The 7,326-nt window shown below is 48.5% G+C and overlaps 1 long non-coding RNA gene across 1 annotated transcript; it reads left to right on the top strand.

Annotated features, from left to right (window-relative positions):
- The first annotated feature begins 30 nt into the window (after window positions 1-30).
- Window positions 31-6,995, top strand: LOC121102394. Its single transcript, XR_005834488.1, has 3 exons — window positions 31-619; window positions 4,833-5,023; window positions 6,442-6,995. It is a non-coding gene; the product is annotated as an uncharacterized LOC121102394 (long non-coding RNA).
- Window positions 6,996-7,326: the final 331 nt, after the last annotated feature.

Raw genomic sequence — 7,326 nt, 5'->3', positions numbered from 1 at the left:
AATTTTTTTTTTAAGTTGCAGAACCAAAGGCGGCTGGAAAGAGAGAGGAAAAGGGGGAGAAAAGAAAGAAAAAAACTCAACTTCGCCTATGCGCATGCGTGGTGTGGCCGGCCTATGACAAACTCCGCAGGATTTTAAAGCCGTACCACGGCTGGGGTGCAGGGGGGGTGGAATACGCTCCCTGCTCGAGCCCCCTTCTCTGGGCTCCCCATCCCCCAAGCATCTGCTGAAAGAGAGAGGTCCACTCCGCAGCCGCTATCTGCCCGCCGCCCGGCTGTCTGCTATCTTCCAAAGCCACGGACCCTCGGGAGGCTGAACCCCAACTTCCCGGTCTGGACCCTTTGGCTCGCCTGTCCCGGGCCGTTCCCACTGGAGCTGCAGGGGGCCTGTTGTCCTAGCACGGAACTTCTGGGAGGACCTCCTCCCCATTCTTACCCCTGAGGGAGGGTCCCTAAGCCCCGGGGCTGGAGAACAGGGTAGACGCCCACATCCTGCCTGCATCGCCCCAGTGCAGTAGCTTTGGGTACCGGGGCGCGCGCGATTCAGCCTCCGGCTGCGACCCAGCGCACCCGGACGCGACGTGTGGTGCTGCCCGGTGGATCGAGGCGGTTGCCCTCAGGTGAGAAGCTTGCGAAGTTCGGCAAAACCGGATTCCAGGCACTGGAACTTCTAGACAATTGCGGACACCTGTGGTTGTCCCTGCGGGGACGCGGTTGGTGGATGTGTGCCCCGAAGTCCAGCATGCCAGGGCGCCGCCCCCAAACCATGCCTCACCCTGGAGCACCGTTCTTGTTTTCAGTCCTCCCCATCCTCTAGACATCCCAGATAGAACGAACACACACACACACACACACACACACACTCGCACACGGGATTCAATTTCCTCCATCCAGCAGCATGCACTTGACCTTAAGGGGGAAACTGCAGCCTGGGTTCTTCAGGGTGGTGGTGGCTGTTTTGTTCTTCCATCCCCAACTCCCACCCTTGGCTGACCGCCCCATGTTGCGCGGGAAAGGCTCCTGAGACTCTGCCCAACCCTTCGCGGCCCCTTCCTGGACCTTACTTCTCTCAGCTGACGGGACTCCTCCCCAGCCCTGGCCTCCTTTTGCTACACGCACCAAAATGGCAGTGTGGGCTTCCCAGGGACTGCAAGACACGCCCTTTCTCCCTCTGACTTTGCTTTATTCAGCCAGGGGTGCAGGAAGCCTTAGGGAGGGGGAGCCCAAGGTCATCAAATCTCCTCTTGAGACATCTCCCCTTCATCTCCTGAGTCCCCGGTCCCCTCACATTCTTTAGGCCTTAACAATGGCCTAGTCACTTTACAATGACCTGTGGGCATTCTCCAGTTTTCCAGTCTAGTCCGAGATCTGCCAATTAGAGAGGAGGGTCTAAACATGAGGGGTCTGTGCAGGGAGAACAGCCCCTTGGCAGGGCCCCTTCCCAGTTCCCTCTCTCCCTTTTTGGTTTTGACCAGCAATGGAAGCCTGGGATCCCCGTGGCCAAAGGGGCATTCCTATCTCCTGGGCAGGCAACCTAGATGCCCAGAGGCAGTGATTCAGCAGACCCAGTACGCATGTGAAGACACCCGCAAGTGGCAGGACATGAGTTGTTCAAGAATGGAGCTCTCAAGGGGTGCTGAAACCACTCCATGCCTGAGTGTCCCTGAGTCCATATAGATGATCTTATTGCTAAAATAGAAGGGCTGTTAACTTGCTTCCATCCCTACAGCCTATCCAGAAACATTGGCTATCTAACACAAACCTTTTTCTAAAACTTGCCAAATTCTGAATTATCTGGATTATTGCCTGCTTTTCCCCAGTTGCCTTTGCTTATGTAGACACAGCCCCAATAATTTTTATTTCCTATTTTGCTGTGTTTTCTCTAGAGGAAGGTGGTGTTAGGTAGTGGTTGAGGGCAGACGCGGAAGTTCCAACCCTCCTGGGCTACTTTCTAGCTGGCAAATCTTGGACAAGTCACTTAGCTTCTCAGTGCCTCAGAATCCTCTCAAATACACATATAAACACACAAACAAACTAAAGACAGAGAAATATAATGACCTGTGGCAGGGGTGCAGTGAAAAGGAAATGGATGACCTTGAAAATCAGGCACGTGGCAAGAATGAACAGGGAGGGTCACAGAGCACTCAGCGTGGGTCACTTGCCAGGCACTCCATAGCCACTCTTGAAACGGCAGCTCTGAAAACAGAAGTTTTCAGACTCCTTTGGTGGCAGAACTGGACCTCATGTGACAAGACCATATATAGTCTTGATTTATACCAGTTGCGGGGAATAGTTACACTTTTCGTTGAAGAAATACGAACAGCATTGAGTTATTGGGTACTTCCCCAGATTTCACTGGAGCTGTTTGCAAACTAAATCATTATATGCCCCCCCCATTTTATCATCCCCAAAAAATCTGAAATATCTGACACACTGATCTGGCCCCAAAGACTTCAGATACGGGATTGTGAATTTTCTCTGAAGATACTAATAATGGGTGTGCTGAGGTTTCACCCCACAAGGATGCAGAGAGCTCCCCCTAACAGTATCTTTCATGGCTAGAACACCAGCACTTAGGCAGTGCTCGGCACCTAGTAGGTGTTCAAAACTATCTGTCAAACGACCAAATGAATGCATGAATGGCTGAAAGGATTATTTCCAGAGAAAGATGTCAAGGGCAACCCACTGGAAATCCACTTTGAATCCTCAGTCCAGAAGTGCCTTTCTGGAAAACCAGGCTGGGTTGTAAGAGCCAGTCCGCCCCCGGGTGTTAATGGAATTGGCTAGGAGGTGAGCAGACAGTTCAAAGGAGGGGCACCGATGCCTCCCCATCTCCACCTCAAAGGTTCTTGTTCGGTAGACCCCCGTTTGTCCAACTCCCCTTGCAAACCGTGTGCATTTGGGCGTGTGCCCCCACATTGAGTCATCTGCAGACACACTGGCAAGGCATCACGACGCTCCACTCATTAAAAATGCTTTTGAGTCCGTGGAACAAATAAATCAATATTCTTGGCTGCTCTCCCAACAGGGTTATTTCACAAAACAGAGCGCAAGATAAGGAATTTATGAACGATCGCATCCCTGGGCCGCCTTTCCCAGTGGGAGAAAGCAGGGACTGGGTTGTCATTCTGGGAAAATCTACCCCCCTTTTATGCCTGGCAAATAATATTTTATGGCCCTGGGTTTATGGTGGTGTTTTAATGATCCACCGTAGAAAGCGGTTTTCTCTCCAGTCACTAGAATTTGTTAAGAAGGGCTGGAAGCCATAAAAGAGGGATGGGCCCCAGGGACAAACAGGCTCCATCTTCTGAAATAAACTAATAAAGCACCCCAAGATGTTTACTCCTTCACCTCAGAGTCAAGACCAGCCGGGCTGCCTGGGAGGGGCCCACAGATGGAGCCCTAAACAGGACAAAGAGGCCGGAAGGGGGACGGGGGCTTCCTCACCCCTGCATGGCCACAGTCAAAGTAATTCTGTCCTGTCTCGATGCCACCAGCCACTGGGCTGGGAAGGACAGGGACTCCCTTGCGGGTAGAGGACTAGAGGACATTTGGACACTGGGCTGACTCAAGCTTTCTTAGTGCTGTGTTCCCCTCACTGAGAGCCCTCTTTATTTTTTATTGTCAATGGTGCTTTTGGGGGGTCTGAATGGATGTCTTTCTCTTCCTTCCTTCCTTCCTTCCTTCCTTCCTTCCTTCCTTCCTTCCTTCCTCTTTCTTTCTTTCTCCCTCTCTCTCTTTTTTTAGTTTTAAGGGACATCAGGGTCAAAAACGCCTAAGTCTGAATCCCAGCTCTGCCTCTTGCTGACTGAGTGGTCACTTCCCCTTCTGAGCCTTGATTTCCTCACCTGTAAAACGGAACAGGTTAGGGATGTTCTAACAATTGAGATAATGTTCTAAAGGCCTCGGTCCAGCCTCTGCCCGTGGCAAATAAGTGTTGTGATTATTTCAACACGAGGAATGTCTGTCCCTGGGTCCCTGGGTCAAACCTGGAGACATGAGTTGCCTGAGGAGGGTAGGGGCAGGGGTCCAGGAAAAGAAGAGAAAGGTGGGAGGCAGTTACACGATTATCTGCGGTGTCTGCGTGATTCAAGTCAGTAAGTATGAGGCTGAGAAGTGCCTGACTCAATAATGACTGATGAGTAGTAATGATCGCTGGTAACATTGCTGCTGTGACTGTAAGCCAGATGCCAGCCTGTTTGAACCTTCATATTCATTGATGTGTTTCGTCCTTACTGCGGCATGAGGTAAACCCCATTACTATCTGCATGACATGGAGAAGGGGAAAGGTTCGAAGAGGTCACAATTTCTATAAACTCAAGCTGTTTTAGTGTCCAGCCCCCAGGGTACGAACCCTGGTCATCTGACTCTCAATTACAAAGGCTTAACGACCATACTTTATCTACCTATAAAGACAAAACTCATTTTTAAAAGGTGTCTTCCTGGTTCCCCAAGTGTGCCCACACTTTTCTCCTGGGCCCCTCCCACACAAAGCTTACTTTAATTGGAAAGAGTCTTTTCTGAAAGCTTCAGCGTTCACTCCACTAAGCACCAAGCACGAAGACCAGCAGAATCGGCCACCCCAACCGGCCTGGCTGATGTCCCATTTGGCAGAGCTGTCGAAGATTCGTCCTGTCTTCATTAACTGGCTTTCAGTGAAGCCCTCCCTCCACCACCACCCCCATCAGGAACCACAGCATCCACGCTCTGCAATCCACGTTGAAGTCTGACCTCCTGCGGGGCGGTGTCCTTTGACTTCCCTGTCCTCCCAAAAGAGCTGGGTCTGGTGCTCCCCCCGCGTTATCCCTGACATCTCCATCTCTCTCTCACCAGCGCAGCTCGGATTTTCTCATCCCCCTGCCTAAAGTCTCTCAAGGACTCCCTCGATTACCAGATAAAGTCTAACCCAGTCCCCACCTGCCTGCAAGACTCAGCAGAACGTACCCTGTGAATGTGCTGCTCCTTCGGCCTGAAAAGCTGTTGCTCTGATCTGGGCACATCACCCTCTTCAGGGCAGGACCTCAGTGCGTATATATCAACTGTATGTGGCCCCTGCTCCCCTCCTGACGTCCTCTGTTGGTGTTCTTCTTGCATCCTGAGCTAAAATGATCTGATTTCATTTGCATGCATGTTTATTTCTTTATTTTCTGTTTTCCCCGCACGAGAACATCCACGCCAGGAGACCAGGGGTCTTGTCCGTGTTGTTCAAACCTATACTCACTAGTAACCGGCACAGAGAAAGTGCTCAGAATAAATGAGTGAATGATCATACCCATAGCCATGTAACTGCTAGCAAGAGCTTGGACCTGGTCATCTGGCTCTAAAGAGCAGGGCTTCACCACCATACTTTATCTTCCCATAAAGAAAGGGAAACTATTTTTTAAAAGGTGTCTCCCTGGTTCCCTAAACGTGCCCACACGTTTTCCTCTGGCCTCTCCCACAGAAGGCTTACCTTAAGTGGAAAGAGTCTGATAAGAGAAATAGTTTTCCTCTGAAGAAAGACAGTCTTCTCTTCCTCTCCTTTCCTGTCATACGGTTTCTTCTGAAAAATTTTCTCCTAACTGGCATTTCTTCATAAAACACAGCTGGTATACTCACTCCTGTTATCCATCCATGCGTGTTCCCTGTGGGCCACTGGGCATCCAGATACTGGGTTTAGAACGCGGAGTAACCACTTCCGGGGGGACACAAGTCCAGTTACCCGAGAACCTGACTTTCTCATATGAGAGAGAGGAAAAAATGTTGCAATTTTCATTCTGTCCTATTTTGCTTATTGTCCAGAATTTTCAATATCGTGTGCCTAATTCTGTGTGTTAGGATTTGGAAATCTGATTCAGTCGTCTCGTGACCACTTTGGTTCCCAAACAACCCATTATCCAGCCGCACTCCTAGGTATATAATAGCATGTTTTTAAGCTCTTCCACTAAGTTCCTTTCCCTGGAAGGGGGATCCAGAAAAGGTGTAATTATTTTCTCAAACTATTTTTCGGACTCAGGCATGCTGTGAAACTGGCTGGCAGACAGATGAAATCTCATCAGACACCATCTAGATAATGAGCAGATTTGGCTCTTTTTTTTTTTTTTTTTTTGAGGTGATGAAATGTTCTCCTAAGTACACAGTGGCGTGGACTAAAGCATTCCAGAAGAAACTGTGAGGAAACGTCTGCTCTTTACACACACACACACACACACACACACACACACACGCAGGGGAGGGGGAGGGGCAGGGGCACAAGCAGGGGCAGAGGGAGAAGGAGAGGAAGAAGCAGGCTCCCCGCTGAGCAGGGATTTCCCCACTCAGGGCTCAATCCCAGGACCCTGGAACATGGGAACATGACCTGAACTGAAGGCAGACAGACGCTTAACTGACTGAGCCACCCAGACGCCCCAAGCAGATTTGGTTCAAACTAGATTCTAATACAGATCACATCTATCCTTTCCAGATGAGAAGCGAGGAACAGTCTTCCTTTCATGACAACCTGGAAAGCCTACCATGAGGACACATTTGGATGACTGTTAAAACGGATTTTGCCCAAAGAAGAAAAGTACATCCTGGCATCTCAGAACTACCTGCGAATATGAACATCTCTCTTTGTTAATTTCAGCCATGTGACACTTAAATTTTAATATCAAACCAATGGTGGAGAAATATTTTAAGGGAGAGATACACAATAGCAAAATATCTAAGTAAGAAAGACGGAGTTTACCATTGTTCAGTTACTTGTCTTCCTGACGCCAAGCTTGCACAAACCATCTAGGAAACTGAGAACATTTTTAACTTTTCAGGACTGTTCTGACTTATAGCATTTCCACATCTTATTGAATTTTAACTGGAGTGATTTTAATATGATTTCTTTCTTCTATGCAAATATCCTTGACCTCCTTGAAAGAGACCACAAATAATTCTAAATAGCAGAATTAAATCCCAAGTTCTCTTAATTTTGTATACTTTGCCATTATAATCTTCAATGCTTAATAAAGTGACACTGTTATGACTTCCCAAATCTGTCTCAATAAATCAGTGAATTTCAGATAAAAGCTTCTTTCCTCTACTCAGTTTAATCCTTAATTCAGTGATCTATAAGTGTCCATGAAGGTCAAGTGACAATTCACTGACTTTGAAAAACATGAGAAACACTCCCAGGGCAAAAGATCCCAACGTCGCTGAATGTATTTAAAGTAAGTGGTTTTGACTTAAGCAAAGATTTCTACTTAACCCAGAAGAAAAGCAGTCACTCCTTGGAAATACCACAGAATTCAGGGAAGTGAAATGAATAATGGCAAAGGATTAAATGCACCTATTCCAGTCTGTACATATATCTACAGAG

The sequence above is a fragment of the Ursus maritimus genome, unplaced genomic scaffold (genome assembly GCF_017311325.1).
Source record: "Ursus maritimus isolate PB19 unplaced genomic scaffold, ASM1731132v1 scaffold_14, whole genome shotgun sequence".
In the NCBI taxonomy this organism is placed as follows: Eukaryota; Metazoa; Chordata; class Mammalia; order Carnivora; family Ursidae; genus Ursus; species Ursus maritimus.
The sequence above is the reverse complement of the archived record's forward strand: the minus strand, read 5'-3'. Positions and strand labels throughout refer to the sequence as shown.